This window comes from Sminthopsis crassicaudata, chromosome 1 (genome assembly GCF_048593235.1).
Source record: "Sminthopsis crassicaudata isolate SCR6 chromosome 1, ASM4859323v1, whole genome shotgun sequence".
Classification (NCBI taxonomy): domain Eukaryota; kingdom Metazoa; phylum Chordata; class Mammalia; order Dasyuromorphia; family Dasyuridae; genus Sminthopsis; species Sminthopsis crassicaudata.
The window spans coordinates 120,438,962-120,464,910 of NC_133617.1; the positions used below are offsets into that span (position 1 = coordinate 120,438,962).

At 31.7% G+C, this 25,949-nt stretch overlaps 1 protein-coding gene across 6 annotated transcripts in view; it reads left to right on the forward strand.

The window, feature by feature from the left end:
• Positions 1-25,949, forward strand: part of TRPS1 (transcriptional repressor GATA binding 1) — a 300,769-nt gene that overhangs the window by 156,646 nt on the left and 118,174 nt on the right. The gene's annotated exons all lie outside the window — the stretch shown is intronic.

The window sequence follows — 25,949 nt, forward strand, 5'->3', positions numbered from 1 at the left end:
TTAGATACATATGTATGGATATCTGTGAGCAAAACCACATATTAACCTTATTGTGCTCTATCTCATTTTTATTAATTTGTTTAATATCTCTAAATTATGTTTTAATCTTAATTCTCAGCCTCTGGGACTCTTAAAGGTAGAGTTTTGTATCTTTGGAATAGAGAATGGGGATGAATTTCAATGGGAAAAAGTGTAGTCTTGCACATTGGCACAAAAATGATGCAGGGACAAATGAATAGATGGCAGTTTTTCTGAAAAATTTCTTGGATTTTTAGTGAATTTCAAGTTTAACTAGTCAATATTATGATAGAATAACCAAAAAAAAACTTAATGCAAATGCAAACTTCATTGAAGCACATGACTTCCAGAGATAGGAAGATGATGTTGCACTGTAGTCTGCTCTGATCAGATCTCATCTGGAATAATGTATCAAGTTCTGAGGGTTGTAAAGAAAGGCAATGATAAGCTGGAGAATGTCTAGAAGCATACAAGATTGTGAAAAGTATGAGGATTATTTAAAGAAACTGAGTGTGTTTGATCTGAAAGAGAAGACTTCGAGCAACATGACAGCTATCTCCAAGCATTTTATGGATTGTCATGTGAAAGAAAGGCTAGGTTTATTCCATTTGAGCCCAAAGGGTAGAAGTAGAAACAGTGAGTAGAATTAGCAAAAAAAAATGTAGACCTTGATAGCAAGAAAAAGTTATAATAAGGACTGTCCAAATAATGGAATAGGCTACCTAGAATTAGGGTACTTTAATTTTCTTTTGAGGCTGGTTTACCACTTATCAGAGACATTATAGTGTTAGAATGAAAATTCACTTCATGTATAAGTTGGAAAAAATATCCACCAAGATACTGTCTAATTTTCAAATTTTGTCCTCTGAATTCCCTATAACACTAAAATCAGTTTTCCTATTCCATACTCAACACACACTGTCCCAATATAATACAGACAAATTGTGGAACAAATGTAGCAATAATACAGAAAATTATGTGTAGATAGCAGTAGAGCACTATAGGTAGAATAATAGGGATAATTGAAGCATTTTACATAGTATATAGAACACTAGCACAGTTTATATGCTATAGGAGGCACAGGGTAAATATTGTTGCGCTGACTTCACTGGAACCAACTAAAACTAGTTGGTCTGGGAAGATAGATGACTACAGAAGCAAAAATTTCAGTGGAGTTTGCAAAGGAAGAATATTGGTTTTATGGAAAAGAATTGGGAGGGTGATACTACATGCAAAAATAATGATAATAAAAATAGCATTTGCACAGTGTATTAAAGTTTATAAGGTGCTTTACATGTATTATGTCTCAATTCTATGATTTGTGAGGTAGGCGCTATTATCTTTATTTAACAAATGAAACAGAGGATGAAGAAGTCAAGTAACTTTTTCAAGATCACACTGAAAGTACACATCCCAAGTAGGATTTGAAATAATTCTATTCATGCTTTAGGTTGAATACTTTCTGTTTTATGCTACCTAATTCCTTATGTCATAATTGGAAATTAAATAGAATAAACATTATTTTCCTATATTATGGTCAGGGATAAGGTTAGCTGCTTTTTGTTGAACTTGCTGGTGACAGGAATTGACAAATTCAATTCAACAAAGATTGATTCAGAACCTATTATATGCCTAATAAACAAAATAACACAAATGAGGTCTTGCCTCAAGAACCTCACCTATGAAATAGGAAATACTACATATATGCAGATGAGGGAATAAAAACTTGAATAGGAAAGAGATCCATACATGTTGTAGGAAAATTTACTAAGGGAGATTCCACTAACATTTGAAGGGTGAGAAGAATCAGAGAAAAGCTTCATGGAGAAGATAGTACCTGAGTTGAAGCTTAAAAGAAAAACAAAGATTGCCTATGAAAGAGAAGTCTAAAGACAGCTTATAAAAATGCACTGGAAAGGGTAATGAGAATTGTTCACTCTACTCCTGGCTCCATGGGTCTTGGGAACTGAAGAAAGAAGCAGATGGCACTGGAGGAGAAAAGAGATGAAATGTTTTTGAGAGAAAAACAATCTTCCATGACCATTAGTATATGAAAAGGGAGTGATATCAGAAGAAAAAGAAATTTTCCTTCAAGGGTTCTCAACTCATGAACTTAAAACAGAATTATGATAACTATATTATAAGATAATTTCTTTCATTTTTAATCCTATGTATTTTATTTTATACATTTAAAAACATTCTGAGAAGAGTCCAGACAAATGGCCCAAGGAATTATTCACAAAGAAAGCATTAAGAATCACAATTTTAAATTAGAGGGGAGAGTTTTAGGAGTAAACAGAAGTTTATTTACCTAGGAATGGAACAAATAAGGTTGAGTAGAAATTAAATTTATGACAAAGTTACAAGAAAAGTTACTGAGTTGCACCTCAGTATTGGCTGAAATCACTTGGATTAAAGAAATAGCTAGTGGGAAGTTTTTACCCATTCATTGATAGGTGGAGTTGATAGGTAAGTTGCAATGTAGATAAAGTGCCAGGCCTGAAGTCAGGAAAATGTATCTTGACTTCAAATCCAGTTTCCTACATTTACAAGACCCTGGGAAAGTTGCTTAATCCTATTTCTCTCAGTTTCCTTATTTATAAATTGAGGGGGAAAAATGGCAAGCTGTTCTAGTATCTTTTCCAAGAAAACCCCAAATGACATCATGAAGAATTGGACATGGCTGAGCAACAACACAGCAATCACTTAGTTGATTGGAATTCTCAGTTGATTGGAAAAAAGGCTCAGAGTACCATTGACAGTAATAGGTGACTGATGCTTGGCTGCAGAACAGGTAGAAGATACTTCCAACTCATTCTCTCCTCTACTTTTCAGTCATAGCCCTTTGTGAAGGACTAGTTCTGTAATTTGAATGGTCAAAAGTAGATCGGACAATGGTAAGGCAGGGAGAACTGAAATTTTAGTTTTTGTGAGGGACTAGAGATTTAGCCTGAACCCCAGAAATAGTAATGCATTGACAAAGGTACTTTGTGCTTGAATGGTATAGTTACCTTTATCAATAAACAAATAGAAAACAAGATATTGTATATGAAGAAATATATTAGAAGTAGCAATTACTTTAATTCATCCATTCCTTTTACACACTTATTTTTTCTTCTCAATACTCCCCCAAATGAACAGCAGAAAAAAAATGACAAATATGTATAGTTAATCAAAATTTTCCCTACATTGGCCATATCCAAAAATATCTGCCTCATTCTGAACTTTAAAAATTTTCACCTCTCCCATAGACACTGAGTAGCATGTTTCATATTTGGTTGCCTAGGTTCTTGGTTTGTCATCACATCTTTCGGAGTTCTCAAATTTTCAGTATTGTTTTTCTTAATAATGTCATTTTGAAAATTGTTCTTATTTTGTTCTTCATAACTTCTTGGTTTCCTCTGCAACTGTCCATTCATAATTTCTTATCACAGAAAAAACATTCTATTATATCCTTATCCCATATTTTGTTTAACTATTCCCAAATAAACAGGCATCTCTTAATTTCCAGGTTAGTGCCATTTTGAAAAGAATTGCCCCAAACTTTTTTGGTCATATGGATCATCTTCTTTATTCTTTGTTCTTTTTGAGGTAAAGGCAAAGTATTGATACAGTTGGTTTAAAAATATTAATTTGAGGAAAATAATTCCAAAATACTCCCTATAACTACTAAACCAGAAATTTAACATTTTTTAATTATTAAAATTTTATTTTATGCATTTACAAACTTCATTCTGAGAAAAGGCCCTTAAGCTTCATAAGGCTGCCCAAGGGGTTCATGAAATAAATATACAAAGATTAAGAAATCCTTGCCTTAGGGAAATATAGGCTCAGAGGATTTTTTAAAACACTAATACAATTTGCTCATTTTTTTTTTTTTTTATTTGTATGACTCTATTGCAATGATCATGAACTGCTCTGAGTCACTAAGGGCTTACTATGATTTCATGCTGTATTGAAAGAGAGAACATCCCCAGAACACAGGGAGAAAGGAGAGTATTTTATTTGATGTCTAGAAGCAATATAATTTCAGCTGCTTAAGCTTTTTATTTTAAAAACATATGCATAGTTTTACAAAAGTGAATGTTGAAAACTATTTTCCAATTTTTTTCTCTCTCCCTATGCCCCCACAACAAGTAATTCAATATATATTAAACATGTAGGATTCTTTTATTCATATTTCTACAATCATTATGCTGCACAAGAAAAATCAGTTCAAAAATGAAAATGAGAAAATAAAACAAAATGCAAGCAAATAACAACAATAAGTATGAAAATACTATGTTGTGACCCATACTCAGTCCCCATAGTCCTTTCTGTGGATGCAGATGGCTCTCTCTGTCACAAGATTATTGGCGTAAATCATCTCACTGTTGAAAATTGATCATTGTATAATAATGTTTTTTTGGTTCTATTAATTTCACTTACCATCAGTTCATATAAGTCTCTCCAGGCTTTTCTGAAATCACCCTGCTGATCATTTCTTATAGAACAATGATATTCCATAACCTTCATATACCATAACCTATTCAGCCATTCTCTAATTGATGGGCATCCAATCAGTTTCTGGTTCTTTGCTGCTACAAAAAGAGTTGCCACAAACATTTTTGTGCATATGGGTCCTTTCCGGACCTTTTTTGTGATCTCTCTGGGATGGAGGCCTATTCATCATTGCTGGTTCAAAGGGTATGCACACTTTGATAGCCCTTTGGGTATAGCTCCATATTGCTATCCAGAATGGCTGGATCAGTTCATACCTCCCTCTAACAATGCATCAGTGTCCCAGTTTTCCCACATCCCCTCCAACTTCATTATTATCTTTTCCTGTCATCTTTGCCAATCTGAAAAGTATGCAGTGATACCTCAGAGTTGTCTTAATTCACATTTTTCTGATCCATAGTAATTTATAGCATTTTTCTATATGACTAGAAATGGCTCTAATTTCTTATCTGAAAATCAGACAAGTCTTTAATATTTCTGAACATCAGTTTTCTTGGATTATAGAAGAGCAAATGAAATAAAGTTCGTGAAGCTCTTTTCAAATATGAAAACTTTATATACATATCAGGAGTCATCATGATTCATGTGGAGGTGATAGGCTTCCCATTTTTGAACACCACTATTTTAGAAAAGCCTTTATCAAATTGGTCTGTTCTCTCACAGAGATAGTGAAAAACCTGGAGTCTATGATATATGAAGACCATTTGAAAGCGAGGGTGCAGCTAGGGTGGATTGGCCCTGAAATCAGGAGGACATGAGTTCAAATCTGATCTCAGACACTTACCACTTCCTAGCTGTGGGACTCTGGACGCTGGGCAAATCACTTAACCTCAATCCCCTGGAAGGGGGGAGGGGGGGAGAGAGGGAGGGAGAAAGGGAGGGAGGGAGGGAGGGAGGGAGAGAGAGAGAGGGAGGGAGGGAGGGAGGGAGGGAGGGAGGGAGAGAGAGAGAGGGAGGGAGGGAGGGAGGGAGGGAGGGAGAGAGAGAACGAGAGAACACTAAAAACATTGTAGAGTTACTATATTCAAGTACTTGAAGAAGCTAAAGAGAACATAACTAAGAATCACTTGGATTTTAGATCCTTAGACTAGATCTAAGGAGCTCTTCCTAACATTTCAAACTTTACAACAGTGAAATGGACTACCTTTAGGGAGTTAGTGGATCCTCCTTATCAAAATCTTCTAGCAAAGCAGGGAGAATTGGAATTTGAATCCTGTTCTGATACTTGTGGGATTTTAGGCAAGCCTTCTGAGTTTAGATTTCCTCTCCAATGAAATGGAGAGGATATTTGCTTCTCTGCTTCTTTTGGCTACTGTGAGGAATGTGTTGTGCAAAGCTTAAATCAATGGATAAATAAATATGTTATTCTTGTCACTATTGGACATATTCTTGAAAGGATTCTTTCCCATGTCAGAACTAGATTGGATAACTTCTGAGACTCCTTCCAACTCCTTGAGTCTATGGGTAACCCTTATATGTAGTACAGAGTAATAATATACAAGGTTATATATGTGGAGCTGATAGTGGGAAAGTCTGCTTTGAAGATCAAAGATTGTTATCTCTCTGCTGGAGAAACTTGGTAAACAGTAGAATGCTTTCCTATTTCCTTCTCTTTGAGAGATGGGGATAAAAACTGCAAAGAAAAGATAAGGCAGGAGGGAAGTAAAATAATATGACTGGGTTGGACATTCCAGAATACTTTCACCTAGGTCACAAATGGTATGACATCTAGAGTCCTCCCTTTTCCTTTGAAATAGGAAAAGCTAATGGTTATATGGAGCTTTAACATTTTCAAAGTGATTATAGATATAAATTTATGTACCAATTTAAGCTTTGTAAAATGCTTTACAGATATTATCTCATTGGATCATCATGGCAATTTTGGGAGGTCAGTGCTATTATTATCTACATTTTACAGATGTGGAAACTGAAGCAGAAAGAGGTTAAGTGACACCGACAGTCACAAAACTAAAGCTTAGGCTGCATATTAATTGAGGATCCTCTGACTGGGATTCCAAGTCTGTATCTACTGTACCACTATTGCTGCCTCCCTGTTCTGCTTTCATATATTGTTGAATTTGATCTTTACAATCCCATAAAGTAAATACTACTGATATTATTAGACCCATTTTACATATGAGAAAATGGAGGCTCAAATAGGTAGAGTGATTTGACAATCATTCCATAATAATTATTAAAGCTAAAACTCAAACTCAGATGGCTCCTAAGAATCAATGCTCCTGTCCAGTACTTTTGCCTCACTGCCCAACTTACTTTCATAAAATGGACTTGGTATTTTCATTGTATTTTCAATGCATTTCCTATCCATAACATTAGTGACAAATGATCATATCTTTACAAGTGGGGGCCTCAGTTTCTGCATTTCTAACATTAGAAATTAGAAATCTCAACAGTCATTCCTTGCTAAAAGTGACTGCACTTATATAGAAAGGAAAGTATTTTCCCAAGGTTATTATTTCTTAGTTATTTCAAACTACTTTTTAGGCCTTTATTTTATTTGGATTGAATTATAGCACAATTATCTTTGTACCAATTTGTAATTATCTTGTGCAACTACCATTTTTGCAGGTTTCTTTTCTAATTTTGTGATATCCTCTATTCAGAAGTACATGTAATAATGATGATGAGGCATTGGTCTTTATGATCTTTTAATTGTATTCCTTAGGAACACTGGCAATCTGATGAATGATGCCTATAGATTTTATTTTTGTTTATATATACATGATAAAATTAAGAATATATATATATTTTATTGTAGCATTAAAATGATTATTTGTGATATAATCCTATATGATATAGGTTAAAAATCTGTCTCTAGATAAACAGAAACAAATACCAAATTTATTGAGCTTATTACAAGCTCATACAGTAGAATTAATACAGCAGATCAGAATCTAACACGGGTTCTAAACATTTTTTGTGTCAGGGATTGCTTTGGCAAACTGGTAAACTCCACCTCTGAATGATGTTTTTAAAGTGTATGAAATAAATTTCATCAGATTTAAAAGGAAAGCAATTATATTAGTGATCAAATATAAAAAAAAAAATTAAGGTCACCAACCCCAGTTTAAGAACTGCTGATGAATAACACTAATATCTAATGGCTCTAGAGCCATTAATAATCTCTACTAAATTATACTGCTTCCACTTTTTTTTTTCATTTTTAATTCAGAGGAAGTTTCAGACATATTAAATACTTTTTTTCTATAGAAATTGTAAAAAAATTAAAGAAACAAGATTTTAATAGTTTCAATTTACAACATATAAACAGATAGATAACTAAGTGAATGTTTATGCTATGCCAATCATGATAGCATTTTTTATTTGTTTCCATGGATAGATATGCTATCTCATTCCTTTCGTTATAAATATGGAATATTTTACCTGCTATAATTCAATTATACAAAGGTATTAAGTTTAGATATAGGTAAGTTCTCAAATGAAAGTTAATAATTAATTAATATAACCTCATTGGTGTTTTTAAAGCATATCTGAAAGAGCTAGGAAAATTTTCATCATGGTCTTAAGTGGAAAGTTGAATGTGATGGACAAATTATTGTATAAAAACATAGAATGCAATAACCATTTCATGGTATAACTTTTGAAATGACTAAGAGTGCAAAGTAAGATAGTTATTCAGATAGTAGAATTCACAATAGCCACAACCAAAAGTGCTTATGATTTCCTTTGGTAACAGAGTTTCACACTAACTTCTTGCTGGTTTTTTGTTTTTTTTTTTTTGGTTATTTGGGACTCAACAATTTTGAATAATGGTATTGAAAAACAAATACATTTCTCAAGATTCATGTAGAAGATTAAAATGGACAATTTCCAAAAAATTTGAGTTTTTATTCATTCTGATCTCCTAAAGTAAGGTTGAATTTCACTTTCTAATCTGAAATTATTTCTTCTTGGTTACTTAGGCAATTACAATATTTTTCTTAGAACCATTCAAGATTTGTGTGCATATTTGTGTGTGTGTGCATCTGTGTATATATGATCCTAAATGGTATGTAATACATGAACATGAAAAATGTCAAGAGGAATAGGAGCAAAGGTTTTTCTGAATAATTTCCAAATTTGTCTTCAAAACAGATTATACCATTTATATATACATCTTGTTCATCGAGCAAACAAAATAATACTTAACTATATAATAATATATAGTATTAAAACCCTCTGGGGGAAAGAGCTGGTTTTAAATACTTTGAAAAGAAACTTTCAAGTTAGTGATTTACACAGTTAATTATAAACAACAAGGCTTGTAATTAAGTGTTTCCATTTTGGGTGGAATTGGTTTCACCCATCACTAATCCTTCTATCCTTGTCTTAGGTCTTTGAGAGATTACGGGAAAATGCACATGATGAAAAGTTTAACTTGTCAAGTATAAATTTAGATACAAAGTCCGGAATATCAAACACCACAAGTGATAATTATCACCACCTGGAAATAATTTGTACCACTGAGTAAAGTAAAGAATTCTCCCTTTCTGCCGATAGGGAGTTTTTAACCTTCTGATCACTGAAGTACTCCCTGCAGTTTACAGTGATGTATCTTGTGGTTCATTCCCAGTAGTAAACATAGCACCAAGCAATTAGTTCAACACTGGAAGATAAGTGTTAGCTGCATAAAATGTGACTAAGATTAAACTAGGAGCAAATTGGAAGCAAGGAAAAATAGTCTGTCCAGTTGTTAAGCTACCAGAGCACCAATTCAATTATCCTTTGCTTTTTGTCTTAAAACAAAATCCTAGATACTTGATGCAAAACTATTGAATTTACTTTAAATTATAATTTAATTTATAATGTACCTTTTTTTCTTTTATTTTTTTTTGAGAACATCTTGATTCATAAGGAATCAAATTTAGGAAAGATAGAAAACTAATGGGTAGAACAACTGATTAACCAAAGATCAGAGTATATGATATATTTTAAAAGAATTTAAGTTGAAATTATTTCATTGTATTTATCTTATGCAAATACAAGGAATTTGTAAAATATGTGCTGGAGGAGTTGTATTTAGTGCTGTGGTGAACTTCAGGAAGTTAAAAAATACACTTCATCTCTATTGTTTGTTTTGTTTTGGTTTTGGTTGATGGATTTCGTTTACTCTATCCACTGGCAAGAGATAAGGCCAGAATTGTAAGGTGCTCATATTCAGAAAGTATCAGAAACAACTTGAAACATTTACTTTTATGATTCTGAGAGCAGTTTATTATAATGATGTATACTGAAGAGTATGAATCATTTTTCATGAGGCTAACCCAAAGGGGCTTTTATAATTTAAGTATAAAAAAAAAAAAAAAAGCTTTCTGTATGAAAAGCCTAAATGTAGTAGAAAAATATTTTAAATTAACCTATTAGCTCAGTTTAAAATCACCTACCAGATGCTAGTCCTTTAAAAAAAAAATAGATTTCTTCTTGTTAAGAAGTCACTTAATGAAAGAGACAAGAGATTAAAAACAAACAAACAACTACCTCCCCATTCTGCTGCACAATTACAGGGGGATAGAATATGTGTGAGCTCCCTCTGTTGCTCTACGGAAGCAATTTACTAATTACAAGATCTGGTTTTTCTGCAAATTTGTCATGTAACTTGACCTACCTTGCAGGGCAATTAAGGTTTGTACAGAACTTTTGACTAAAGTTACTATCTAAATCCAAGCCTAATGTTTTTATCTTGTTGGTTAGTGTGTTAAAACTTATCCAGAAGTGCCTTAGTGTATGTTGAATGTGTTTCAAATAGCACAGGAAAAAAAAAATCCCTTAGTTGATGATAAGAAACACCCAGAGATTAGTCAAAAATGACAACAGAATTCTAAATTCTGCAGTGTCCAATCTTTTCGAGTCTATCACTTCGGCTACTATTAGTGAAGAGACTAACAAGTTAACAAAATACATTTGTGCAAACTCTTGTGGTAACTGGAATAGAAACATGAAAGTATGAACATACCCAAATGAGAAAAACAGAATTGGCAACAAGTTCAGTGTATTTTCAAAGTGCTTAGAAGAAATTTTGGCAATGCTACACAGTTAAGTTTTTTAAGTTTATAATAACTTACCATAACTACTGTAAGTTTAGGTTTAAATGAATTAGTAACAGATAAAATATAAGCTAAGAATTCATGCACACTCTTTCTCCTTTCGGCAATCTGTATCTCTATGATATGAATAAAGTTTGTCTTAGGTCATTCAATACTTTATACATACAAATTAATTTCATTTTAAATAGTTTTGAAGATTTAATTTAATTTGAAAATATATAAAAGAAAAGACAACCCAGTATTTGAACATAAAATGTGGGACTACTTGAGTAAAGTAACACTGTGATACACACCAATTAGAAATGTAAAAAAAAGATTCTTTATATTTAAAATATGGCTCAGATCAGGATAACATAAAACCCCAATGATAATAGTAAGATGAAGCAATATGTCATTATTATAAAACTAAATGTTAACATTGGCTATGGAAATTACAAAATAAAAATATAATTATTTTAGGAGGGCAAAAAAAGAAGTACTATTGGATAACATGGAAAGAAGGCTAGTCTAAAGTCTTGACCCTGATGTGTAAAGACAGCATCCTACTGTGCAAATACAGAATGACTTTTTGATTATTACCATCTCCTCAAAAGAACAAACAAAAAACTTCAGCAATAATAAAATAACATAACACTGGGCTGTTATGGGAAATGAGGTGGGAAGAACACAACTTACACCGAACTCTAAAATGCTGTTTAAAATGCATTCATGTATATGCTTAAGTGTGTATATGTATGTGTATATATAAATTATTAGGCTTGGTAATTGGAAAAATGTGGCCTATCGAAATGAGTTTATTTCTCCCCATCTTTCCTTTTATGCAACTCAGTCCAAATCAGTTTAGCATTGTATGTCCTGTACAGTTTCTGAAGTATCACTGTTGTTGATTTGCCAAACATACCTCTTATTTCAAAGAAGAAAATAGCAAAGGAGAGATTGAATTTGGGAGTGATCTTTCTCCCCTTACATGATGTGAAGCATGTGTGGAAAAGTTTTTCATCTTCAGAAGCTATTTGCCCCATACAGAGAGTGCTTACAATGAAAATAACTTGTGAAATTAGAAGAGAATGTGGCTAGATTTCCTATTTAAAAATAATTAGGAAAGTGACTCACTATCTCTATGTAGTTAATATGGTTTTTTGAAAGCATAATACTCTCTAGAGAATCTGAGTACTTAAAATGTTTAATTTCAACTTAATTACAGCCTTTTTTTTTTCAAGTTGAAAAAAACCAAATTCAGAAAAAAAGAGATTTCTACACTTTCTTTTAAGAACCAAGTGCTAATATAGCTCTCTTGAAATACAGAATTAATAGATTTCAGCAAAATTAGTAAAATTATATATGTTGATGCTTATTTTTTATTGTGATCTCTTTCAAATATGGAAGATGCATTCCAATAGCCTATTTTCATACTTTCTATGTCATGCCTTCTATTTTTCTCTTTTCCCTTATGAAGTTACTTCCCAGCAATAATTCTTAACTTAGAGATTCACAATTCCTCCTTTTTCTCCCAGAATCTATTATAGGAAATTTGAACTTAAAGATTGCATACAATTTTTCCTATGTCTTAAGATCAAGTTTTTTCCAATTTACATGGTTCATAAAATTAATATTACAAATACAACCTATCCTATGTATTATGTCTTCCTTTTGATAAAGTTCTTTATTTTTTTAAGATATTAATAAAAAAAATTTCATGCCAATTCCATTTAACACTATATATCTTGATTTTCCCAAAACACACTCATGGCCATATCTTAAACTCTTAACTTGGAATTGCTCCTCCTTCCAGATCTCAAATTCTGTCCACAACCTGTCCTTTATAACTTTTTCTTCCTCACTTTCTCAATTCAACTCAGTGTATCAAAGATTCATTAGATTCCTACTGTGTGTGAAGTGGTGAGGAAATAAAGCCCCAAGTGAAAAATGTCCAGCTCTTAGGGAGGTTATAATTAAGTGGGCAGGACAGATTCAACAGGTACATAGAGAAGTAGATACAATTTGAGTAGGAAAAGTACTAAAACCTAGTACATGTTTAAAGAGAAATGAGACTGCATTCCAGACTTGGAATTTATCCAAATTTGACTCTATATTGCTCTCAAAGACAGGCCATCCATTTCCTTTGTTCCTGCCTTTGCTCATACTACTCTAAGGCTTCTTAATTTATGATTGGCAAACTTTTATTTTTGAAAAAAATCCACATCTTGATGACTATTTATTTACATGTTTTCCCTTGTTTCTCTTATATTTTGTTTTATGTATTAAAAAAAATATATATATATACATATATATATATTTATTATATATGTTCTGAGAAGGGGTCCATAGGCTTTAACCAGACTCTATGACACAACAAAGGTTAAGAAATCAGTCTCTAATGTCTGTGCTTGGTTTGCCATTCCTCTCATATCTCTGTCTGCATCTTACCCATTCTTTACTCTACTTCCTCTAGTTTAATATAGCCAGACCTTTTTTGGATTTCCAAAACAACTTGTTTGCATATCTCTGATAGCACTTATTTATTACATTTGCCCTTAGGAGGTTTTGTGTGTGTGTGTGTGTGTGTGTGTGTGTGTGTGTGTGTGTGTTTGTGTATATGTGTCTAATCTAACCTCCTGATTTGTAAGTTCTTTGAAGACAAACACAATGTCTTTTCTACATTTGGATGCCTTATACCATCTAATACTTAACATTTAGGAAATGTTTAATAAATAAATGAATGAACAAAATTTTTTATTTCTTCTTTCTGTTTTTTATATATAACATATTACTTCCTTTTATTAATTGAAGGTAATATTAATTATTGAGATCTAAATTTTTTTTTGCCATTGTATTTCAATATGTGCAAATTACAATTCTCTCTGACATGTTTAGGAGTGTGGAGCTATAAACTAATTCATTGTTCTGGAAATCAATTTGGAATCACAAAAATAAAGTAACCACAAGGCATTTTTTTTTTTAATTTATACAAAGGCTTGATATATGTCCAAATATTTATGGCTTCATTTTGGCGATATAAGAAACAAGAAACTATGTAGATGTCCATAGACTGGGAAATGATTAAACAAATTCTGGCACATTAATGTAATATAATAACTTCTTTATGAGATGATAAACATTAATGTAGAAAACCATATATAAACTTATGCAAAGTAAATAGATATAAGAAAATAATATACAAAATTACTAAAACAATTGAACATTTTTGCTATGAAATTATGATGCTCAAGTTTATGCCCCAAAAGTTATGTGAAAAAGATATTTCTTTCTACTCATTTACAGAAATTGGAGTCCATAGCTATGAAACATTGCACATACCATTTTTGTTCTTTTTTAATGGGTTTTGCTAATTTTTTTTAAAATCTGCTATAAAGGCTAGCTCTCTGAAAGGAGGAATATAAATATTCTTTAAACAAAAGATGTAATTTATATATATATACATAGATATGTATACATACATATGTGCATATATGTATTCAGATATGCATGAACATATCCTCAGTGTATATGTATGAATACATATATATGCAGACGGAAAGGAAAGAGGAGAAGGAAGTAGAGTTGGGGAATTAAACTGCAGGTTCAAGAAGTTTGAAAAGAAATGGAAGGACATAAATAACTTGAAGGAATACTAGTTTAAAAGTGACAAGCAACATTTGTTTCTTTTTTAAAAAGGAAAAGTGCAGCACATTTTCCTGCAGTTTAGATTTCTGGTTGCCTAGCATAAAATACAGGAAATTTAATTTTGAATCTTGGCTTTACAAACAAAAAAACTCATTGATTTCCTGAATTTATTCAAATAGCTGATGAGTTCAGTGAGAGTAGGAAAAGGAATTAAGCAATTATAAAAGTAGCTCTGTCCAGAAAGCCCTATTTATAGGATCAGTATTTAGTGGTTTTGTCCTTAAATTTTCAATATTAATTTTAAATTTAACACAAGGAAATATCACCTCTCTCCCAGTCTTACCCCCATTTATCTTTGCTTCTTTGATTTCTAGAAGCACTTAGAGTGTCATCTAATTGAATATGTAAATACAATTCTATATCGCTTTATAATTCATAAACACATATCGTATTTTAGAGCTTGATTAAAGCTTAGAGATCATTTTTTTACAGACTCAACTGTGAGACTCCTACCTTAGTATTTATTTCTTGCAACTTACACTTGTACAACCGGAACAATCTATATTACAGGATTCTATGCCATAAATCCAAGTTTCTTCTCATGGGTAAGGAAATTGAAAGTCATACAGCTAAAGTGACTTATCTAAACATATACAATTAGCTAATGCCCAAGCTAAGTCTAATTTCCTGAAATCTAATTTGGGGTTCTTTTCATATTGCCTGTCTTTTTTAATTAGTTCAGTCTTATCTCCCACGTTAGGCCAGTTTCTCAAGGTCAGGGGTATGGTCCCTAGTCTTTTGTTGTTACCTATTGTGTTTGACACATACATGCCTTTTAATACAATTGTAAATTTTTTATTTTGGTGGTTGTTAGTTAAGATTTCATAAAGGTAAGAAACTCCCTCTTCCAATCTAAACTGTTGACCTATTCTACAATTTACATTCCTGGAGAATTGTCTTGGGTACTGAGAATCCAATTGATCTGTTCAATTTTCACACCTAATATAAGAGACTTCAGAGTAAGTTTTTAGAGCTTGAAGTTAAACCTAGGTCTTCCTTATTTCAAGACTTCATTAACAAAAGGAGCTTCTTCACCTGGGAGTTCTATACACTAATTAAATAATAGGTCCACTACTTATTTTTTTTTAAACTATACTTATGTGAAATACAAAGAAAGATTTAGAATGTATTCATGTATACATACATAACATGCATAATATACACATACACAAACAAGTGAATGCATATCTGTCAGTTCTATATTATATAAAATGTAGGCTACATCTATACATATATGTTGCATATGTTTCAAATATGTGTTTCATTGTGAATAGTCATAAGTATCATATGTAAAAATAAAAAATTTCAAATCTTAGAACTATTTTGAATCAGAGACTTTGGGATTATAATATACATATAATAATTAGAGCAACAATAAACCCCCAAATAGAAAACCAGATGTGGAATTTTGTCTTGCTACTTTATTCATCTTAAAAACAAGAATTAATGAACTAATCCTTGTGAGTAAATCACAAATTTGAATTTACTTAAGATGGAAATTAGGTGAAGGAAAGAAGAGAAGATTATAGAGCTGTTCTCTTTGTGCCTAAATTCTTCTATGAGTCCTAAGAATCTAGAAATTCCTCTCAGGAATTTTTAGTTTTCTTTGGGTATAAGAAACTATGTCATGAAACCACCCAGTAAGGAATCACAAATATGAATAAAGGGTTAAAAAAAAATCTCAATGGGGATAAAGGAAGACTTCTTTGCTAAGATTTGACATTGAGAGATTGTTTTGCATTAAGATCCTGAGGCCTGGAAAAAATATTTCTGATAGGATCAGACTATGAATTCCACCCTCATCCTCCACCAAAGATTATCTGAATTGTGAGGCTTTAAAAAAATAAGTATGAGATAAGTAATAAAGATAGCTGATGGCTCTCATAATGCTTTCTGAGAAAGTAGATTTGAGACCTTAGGAACAAAGCAAAGATCTTTTATGCCACCTGAAAATCATTTCTAAAGTACCTTTGCTGGTTAAGCAATTTCAGTCTGTCTTTTTATTTTTCTTCATTCTCTTTAATTATATGTGTAATAAGCACTTCTCATTTCTGTGATACCTCTCATTCAGAAAGAGCTCATGTAAAACTATTTTTACCCTTCATAAAACACTGTCCCTTGATCATGTGTTTAAAACATTCAAAACCAGTATAACTGCTTCACAGTATTTTCTATGGGCCAGTATTAATAGACATCAACAATTATGGTTTTCCATAATTATCTTGGTACCCTATATCCTCTCTATCCCTTTATTGGAGTTTATTATCTTATATTGACTTCTGCTTTATAGTCAAATTGTATTATAGTTCAAGTGAGTTGTTGGACAGTACTGATGAAATTTTCTCCTCTTTGTAAATATAAAGATCATGAAATCCTTTAAGATTAGGCTTTACAAATACATCTAGTTGAATCCCTTATCTTACTGAAGAGACTTCAGAGATCTATTTATTTAGTGGTCTTCAGCCTATAGTTCATAAACTTCATTTTAATATTTAATAGTTTTAATTTCATTATAATTTATTTCCCTTGTAATTCTTGGTATTTTATTTTATGCATTCAAAAACTTTATTTCAAGAGTTTGTAGGTTTCTTGGGATTACTAAAGGAGTCCATGATACAAAAAGATTAAAAATCCAATATTTAGGTGAACCTTTTCTTTTTACAGATGAAAAAACTGAAACTCAAAGATCTGTTTGCCATACATATTCTTTTTTTTTTTTTTTTTTTTTTTATGGTGAGACAATGGGGTTTAAGTACTTGCTCAGGATCATACTGCTAGTAAATATTAAGTATCTGAGGTCCAACTTAAATTGAGGTCCTCCTGATTCCAGAGCTGGTGCTCTAACCAGTGCACCATCTAGTTGTCCCTAAAGGTCTGTGTTCCTAGCCTAAAATATCTATCTCCTAAAAGTGCTTGCTTTTGGTAGCATTTGTAAGATTTTTTTTTTATTAGTTAGAAAAGCTGCTTTTTAAAATTATATTTTAATGAATTTTAGTAACATGATTTTTTATTAATCTCAGAAAGGAGTAATCAGGGAATTAGTGGGTACAGTCTAATGTAGTGGAATCCTATAATTACACTAGCATTGTGAAAATAGGATAAAAGTGGGGTTTTCACATCATAATAGAAGAGTACAAATAAAAGGAAAAATATTTCCTCCAACTAAATTTAAGGAAACTATTCCAATATTTATCTGTTTTGGCTTGGTTTCTTTTTTCTTTGGTTTGTTAAAATCGAGTTCTAGGGATTTCCAAGGTAAGCAACAGCACTACTTATATACTAGGCAAGCCTGCTGTTTTTATAGTTACTTGGGTTAATGGTCAGTGAAACTTGAAATGAGTCGTTCACAAATAAATGGAATATTGACACAAAGATAAAAAAAAGAAAGTGTTAGTACTTGAAATTACACCTCTAATTGCTATATTTACAGGCAAGTCAACTTCTGTTTTCATTCTGTGTTCATATTAAGGAGTTTGAATTTATAAGCTGTTATGTGGAACAACAACAACAACAACAACAAAAAAAACAAAACCCTTTCCTTATTACTTAGATCCTCTTACTTTGCAAGTCAATAAGAATTTATTAAGGAACTCACTATGCACCAGATATTGTGCTAATCTCTTTGCAGAGTTGGCATAATACCACTAATATCACTTTCATCAGAGAGCCAAAGAAGAGTTTCCTCTACTTCATTAGTACAGTAAAATATGAGTTTTAATTTGGAGTCAGAAAACATGAATTCAAATCTCTTCTCTGTCATTTAGTAACTAGACGAATTTAGGTTAGTTCCTTCACCTTTTTGGCCTTCAGTTTCCTTATTTGTAAAATGAATAGCTTTTAAACATTTCTTTTCTTTCTTTTTTAAATATATGATGTGATGCTGGGATCATCAAAATAAGACTCAAAATCTACCTGTTTATAATATATTTATATGAATCATTTTTCTTTTAGAAATGCCAGATAGATGGAGGTTTTCTCAATATTAATATGTATATATTAAAGATTACTAGTTTTATCTTGATCTTTTTTCAAATCATTTTTTTTTAAAGTCTGAGTGGATCTAAAGTAACGTACACAGTATTTCAGGGGGCCAGAAAAAAGAGAATTGAAGGATGCAGTTGTGGCATTACTCAGATTTTACATCTTACAGAATTAACATTGGGTCCTTCCTTCTTATTACAAGAATGAGTGATTTAAACCCTGTGGTTTCCAGGGATATTTCAGGTGAAATCCAACATCTACCATAGCTTTTGGTTATTTCAAACTGCCCCCAGGACATTTGAGAAGTTAAATGTTATATCTACTGCTGATTTTTAAAAATAATAATTGATTTTTTGGGAAAAAATTTCAAATGGAGTTACAATTGACATAACAAACCTGATTCTATTTTAGTGTGAATTACTCATTTAGCAGATTATCAAGCGAGTCAGGTGTAACATAGGAAAAGAATTAATTTTTTTTGTGTGACCATTGAATGGGTCACACAATTTTGGCTTAAATATTGGCTTGCTGTAATGATTATCATTTTAAGCACAGTAGATTAATTAAATTAATTGCTGATATCAATAATTCCTTACTCTATTTTATATACCAAAATGCTTTAATTAATAGGTATTCTGAAGCTAAACTATTTTCATGTATACCTGGTATTTATATTGTTATTTTTTGAACTCCCAGAAAAGATCCCTATTTATTTCATTAGCCATTTTTTTTTCCCGGTAAACATTCAGCTGCTTTTCAGTTGTGTCCAACTCTTTGTGACCCCATTGGGGATTTTCTTGGCAAAGGTACTGGAGCTGTTTGCCATTTTTTTCTCCAGCTTATTTTATAGATGAAGAAAATGAAGAAAGCTGAGTTAAGGTCTTGCTTAGAGTCATACATCTAGTAGGTATTTGAGTCCATATTTGAATTCTGGAAGATGAGTCTTCTTGACTAGTGACCTAGCATTCTATCCAAAGGAACCCTCTTTTGGTAAACTAGAGATTATAAAAATTAAATGACTTTGTGCAAATAATAATAATAATAATAATAATAATAATAAAAAAGCACATGTCACTAAACAGACTAATGAAGTTGATACAATTAATTGTGAAGTTATGACCAGTGGGTATGGCCTCTCTAACCTGATGGGTGTGTGTGTGTGTGTGTGTGTGTGTGTGTGTGTTTTCCTCCTTTGATTATACTACTATTTTAAGGTGTTTTGTTAGATGCTTCTTGTCCTATGCCATTTCGAAAAATTGCCCTATGCAATTTCCCACTGACACTAGAACCTTTTTATTGAAAGGTCTATTTAACAAACAACCATAATTTTTAAAATTTTGTGTTGGCCCTCAAGATAATCATTTTTAGATTCTGTGTACTATATTGTCACCACCACATCAACCCCATTTCCATATATTTTATGACTTTCAAGATAACAATTATTTTATTTAAGAAACCAGTAACTTTCTCTAGCTCTTACAACACCAAATGCACTAAATTACTTACATCAATTGACAAGCTTAAGTCATGTGTAGCTGAAATGATTCTAAATTCAGACCAGCAATGATACTGGTACCATGTAATTCTTTAGCTCTTCAAAGATCTATAATTGAATTCCTGTGTTCTTATATAACTTAGAAGATGGTTTTGCAATGTTACTGTGTCCTGATATTATCTTTTGTTTAAATTGCTGATTAATTTTATTTTTAAATTATCAAGAGCATTTATAAGATTCTCTTTGAATTTTGCTATCTTGAAAGTGTTTGGGAAGTAATGTGTGAAGTTGTGTGCCTCATAGAAATGCATTTTTTTGCATTTACTTTGATATTTTTATAATCCCTTCTCAGACATTTGTGTGTGACACTGGGCAGTCACAACTTTGCTTCAGTTTTTTTTTTTTTTTTTTAATTGTAAAATGTGGAAAATAATAACATCAACCTCAAAGGTTTGTTGCGAGTTTCAAATGAGATAAGGAACTATATAAGTACTTATTCCCTCATTCTATCCTTTTGCAATATGAATTGCTTTCCAATATGAATCCAATATGAATGCTTTCCAATGCAAGCATCCTGATGTAAAATAGATCATCCACAGCCAAAAAAGTTAGGAAGATCTGGGTTCTAACTCTGCATCTCACATATCCTGGCTGTATAATCAATCCCAGGCAACTCAGCTAACATATCAGTTTCTTAAGTAATTGATTTGAGTTGTAGAGTGCTGACAATCTGAATTGGTAGAAGGGATGTTTTCAGAGTTCCTCAAATCAGTGAAATCATAGGACTGGTATTTTATTTTTAAAAAATGTTTCTAAAGTCAAGATTCATAATCATTTAATAAATAGCCAGTTAAGTATAATGGCACAAATATATAAAATATATGTGTATATATCTTGAGATATACATATCTATACATACTTATATCTATCTATACATAAAACAAGGATTTTAATAAATATGAAATTATATTAATGGACACAAAAAACTCATGAGTTTAAAAATAACTGAAATTTTTCATTTCCATATTAATGTGATCTTAAGCAATAAAAGAGATGTGAGGGTAAGTGACTGGAAATAAACAATGCACAATTTGATTTGCATCAGGACTCTAGCAATAACTGAAAAAATGGAATGAAATACTTTTCTATTTTTATGTTGCATTTTAGAGTTTGTAAACATTTCTTCATTGAAAATTTTAGCTCCAATTAGCCAAAAAAAAAAAAAAAAAAAAAAAAGAAAGAAAGAAAGAAAGAAAGAAAGCAAAGAACAAAAAGGAAGAAAAAAAAAATCTAAAGATCAGTAATATGATTCAGAGATTTGTGATCTTCTACTCCTGGTATTGCTACTAGCTGACCAACTATTCTTCAGTAAGCTTTTTTTTTTTTTTTTTTTTTTTTAAGCTTCTGCTGTATGCCAGACACTGTGCTAGGTATAAAAATAGAAATTAAGCCATCCTGCTTTCAAAGTCTAAAAATGTAAGATTTTTTTTTTTTGAGTGATTGGGGAAAACTATGTGCTCTGGAGAATCTGAAATGACTTTAGTAGAAAGTAACACTTCAGCTGACTCTTGAAGGAAACTAAAGATTCTAACTAGCAGCAATGAAGAGAGATTAATGTTTATAAAGTGCTCAATATAGTTCCTGGCTGTTGGTAGACATTCTATAAATGTTTCATCCCTTCCTCCTTCCAATTGGGAACATAATGAATGTATTAGTATTGATAAAAGGGATGAAATGTACATGAAACAGCAAAAAGACAAGTTTGGTTCAAATTTAGTGAACTATTATAAAGCTATATTATGAAAGGCTTTAAATATAAAGGACTTTACTGTCGACCACAGAGGAAACAGGGAGCCACTGGCATTTACTTAGTTGAATAGTAATATGATAACCCTGTGGTATCTTTATGTCTGTCTTTATCCATCTGTGTATCCAAAAATTCAACTACTCATCCAAGTCTCCATCCATCCAGCCTCTAACCCTATTTCTCCCCTGATCTTCAGGGACTTTGTACATGTACATGGTAAACATGTGAATGACAGGTGGTCAATATGTGTTGAATTGAACTGAATTGATCTGGATGGAATTGAATTGTATCTTGATTCTTTGGCATCTATCCTGATTATTCAAACACATTTGAAAATAACATGGACTTGCAGTTGCTTCAGGTTGGTGTGAAGCAACATAATTAATATATTTTCTATCATAGCTTTACAGTGTCAAATGTATTGCAAGATATGATATGACCTAATATTTAACCTAATTCAAGGCATAATGAGGCATTTAATAAGAACTTTTGTTTAACATCAGAATTCTGGTAACATGGTAAAATTTATTGTGAAATATATCAGATGCTATAACCAAGAAGGCATATACATCAAACTTTTTGCCATTAATAACTTCAATTCCCAACTAGACAAAATAAAGGCCCTTGTCTGGAAAGAGTTTGAGTAATATTGTGACTTCTTAATTAGCAGTCATAATTTAATTATTATAAAAATGATCGAAATTCTAGATTTGGAAATAGAATTATTCCAATTATTGTTATTGTTAATTATAGCTAGGTGCTATTGAGATCATTGACCTAAATGTATAAAATTTGATTGATTATGGAAATGGTTTTGTTAAGTACTAGTTAATTAGATTGTATTTACATACTAGTGATTTGTTCCTTTTATTATCTATTTCTTGTCTTATAAACAAAAGAAGCTAAAAGTATTTTGGTTCTTGTATAGGGATGTGACCTTCCATCTTAAAGTATTCAGAATTTATGTTCTACTTTGCAAATGTTTAAAAAAATTTTTTCTCTCTTCTCTAAATCTATTTTTAATCTTTTAGACAAGTTGAAAATCTAGTAAGAATTCTAGGAAAAAATATTACACACACACTTCTAAATATAAAAGATTTTTCTGTACATTGGTTAACTAGAAAGTGAGTTTTCTAATCCCAGAGTTTTATATTTTTGGAACTGTTGGAATGGAAAGTACAGTGACAGATTATTTAGTATCTTATCATTCTTTAGAACTGACTACGGCAAGAACCTACTTAGGAACCTACTGGGATGTGTATGGTCACACCTTTTTATTATTTTTTTTTTTTCTGTTTTTAAATTCTTGATTTTTGCCCCTACCATTTCAATTCCCCCATGTGCAATTCATTCTAGTTTCACACCTGTTGGGAGGGACCAACTTCCTTTCAAATTAGCTTATGGGTTTAAGATTTTTACTAGTATTAAGAAGGGTTTCTATATTACAAACTCTTTTTCCATTTCAATTGGTAGCATTTATGTTCAGTTGGAAATCTCTTACTATCAGTCATTTGACTTATGACCATATTTAGAACAATGACAGTAACTAAAGTACATTTAATTTCTCTCATTGGGGTATGTGTGTGTGTGTGTTCGTCCTGATCTTTTGGGGCATACAATACATGAATAGAAGGAACATTATTGAAACTGCTGACAGGAGAAAATTTTGAAGCCTAATATAGACAGTCTATATATTAGTGATGCATTCTCAAAGTGCATCAGTCTTTCTGTCTCAGGCAATTAACACAACTCATAAGAATACATTGACAGGAAAGATGGATAGAAATGAATCACCATCAATGTTCCAAGATTGAATCTCATTGTTAAAAGAGAATATTCAAGATGAAATAGTTTTGAAAGTGCTATGAACTGTAGCCTAGGGAAATTGGACTTTTTAAAACAAAATCTTCTTCAAAACACATTCTTAATGCCTTTTTAGGAATTTGTTTCATCTTATGGAAATGAAAGTATCTTTTCTTCCAATTGACTTTTTTCTTTTGGACAAATTCCTGTTTTATATAGTTAATATCCATGATTAAAATGTCCTATATAGATTTTTAATGTTTTTATCTGTATATATGATTGTCATTAATGCTGCTTAAAATACTGGGGTTGAAAAAAAGTTTAAGAAGCAAAACAAAACAAAACTCTGTTTATGTGTATTAAATTTCAATGCAGAATCATTTAACTTTGAACTAATAGGTCATATCAACTGTAATAAAACCTGAATAAGGTGATTTGGTAAAAGACTATAGAAAAATCCATATTTCACAATTATAATATGTAGTTAAACATGACTGGCAGTTTCTACTGATGCAATGCAAAACAGTTTGGATTCACTGATGTGTTGTATTTCATAGCTGAAAGAAAGCAATATATGTCTTCCTCACTAAGTGGTCTATTGACAAATTCAGTAGTAAAGCTTGTGATTTCCCTTTAAGTTATTTAAATTACTTGAATCAGCTTCTCCTTAATCTCTTAGTGATTAATATCTTAATTTTTTTGGAGGGGGTGTAGGAGGGTTATAGAGTAGAGGAGCTATTTCAGTTACTCAGATGGCTTTAAATACGTTCTTGGAGTCTTATTTTTCTTCATATTTATTTATATATTTCTGTGTATTAGTAGAAGTTTTCCATTTATGTCGACCTTGCTGAATAGTAATTGAAGGAATGTCGTCTGAAGAGAATAGTTATACTATCTCTGTGAATTTCATGGAACTGCTTCTGACTGCAGCACTCCAGAGGAAGGAACGTTATGCCATTGTCTTTGTACAACACAGAGTACAATGTAATGGTTGCTGAATAAGTGTTTTTTCATTTATAATGATTATTAAATGAACATGTAGAAGAAAGAGAACAAAAGGAATGAGAAGATAGCAAATTTAGATGTTTCACAATGAGAGTTTGCAAAACTGGAATAGGTAGCCCTTAGAGGCTAGCAGGTTCCCTTTCAGGGAGGGTCTTGATTCAAAGGTTAGATGGTCATTTGTTGGGAATGTTGTAGAAAAGATTTTTTCCCTCTCTAAGGATATGTTGAGTTAAATAGGCTTTGATGTCCTTGCCAACTCTGAAATTATGTTTTCTGTGATTTTAATTGTTATAAATTTTTTGATCACAGAGCCTGCTTGAAAAACTATTGCAAGTGGTGCCATGATGCTGTGGTGACTTTTATAATTGTTGTAGGTTTTTTAAATGGCTGAAATGAGACTTCTTACTTATTTAAGCACTAGAAATATTTGGTCTGAATGATCTCAGGGAGAGGAGATAAGAAGGTCATGTCTTAATTAGGTACCTGAACATTAAAAGTAAATAATTGTTCAAATGGTAAATAAATGACAAATAGTTATTTCCAATCTAGTATCTGGAGATTTTTTGTTGTTTCTTAAGAAGACAGAAACCATTTGGTTGTGATTCTGCCTAAAGACAGTTTGAAAAGTTTGGAATATTGGTGGATGTATGGTCCCATTGGAAGACTTAAAAACATATGTGGGAGGATAGAAGTACAAGTATGCATGTGTACTGTGTATGTGTGGGTATGCATGTCTATTTATATAAATACACATATGTTTATATATGCATGTATGTATAATCATATAAATACATATATAAAAATCAACAAACTCCATTGGCTCCCTGTTACACCAGGATTATATAAAATCATTTGTTTGGCTTTCAAAGTCTGTCTTTACCTAGTTCCTTCTTATCTTTCCAGTCTTCTCATACCCTATTTTCTTCTATGTTACCTGGCTTTCTTGCTGTTCCTCAAACGTGGTCCTTTCTGTCTTTTAATGGAGCACCTCCACTTGTGTTCTCTACATCTGATGTACTCTCCATCCTTATCTCTGCTTCCTATCTCTCTTGGCTTTCTTCATGTCTCAGCTGAAGTCTCACATACCTTAAACATCTTTTTTCTCAATACTCCTTAAACATACTGTCTTCCTTCTGACACTACTGCCCCAAATTTATCCTGTATGGATGTGCAATACACACTTGTATGTACACATTCTATTTATCTGTCATCTATCATTATTCTATATGTCTTTCTGTCTATCTATCTGTTGATTATATACTTGATTGTATGTTGTCTTGTCTATTAAACTGTGCCTTTGGACAAGGACTGGTTTTTCGTTTGTTTTATTTTGTTTTGTTTTTTGCTTTTCTTTGAATCTATAGGATTTAGCACAATGTCCAACACATAGTAGGTACTTAATAAATACTAGTTGAATAACATGAATGTGAATATATATATGTATGTATACATATATATGTATACATACATACTTGTTGCACAAGGTCTCTGATTTCATTTATATAAGGAACTTCCAGTAATGATGTTCCTTCTATGAACTCATATAAATACCTGCTCTGCAACATATATTCTTAAAGAGTTGTCAAAGGCA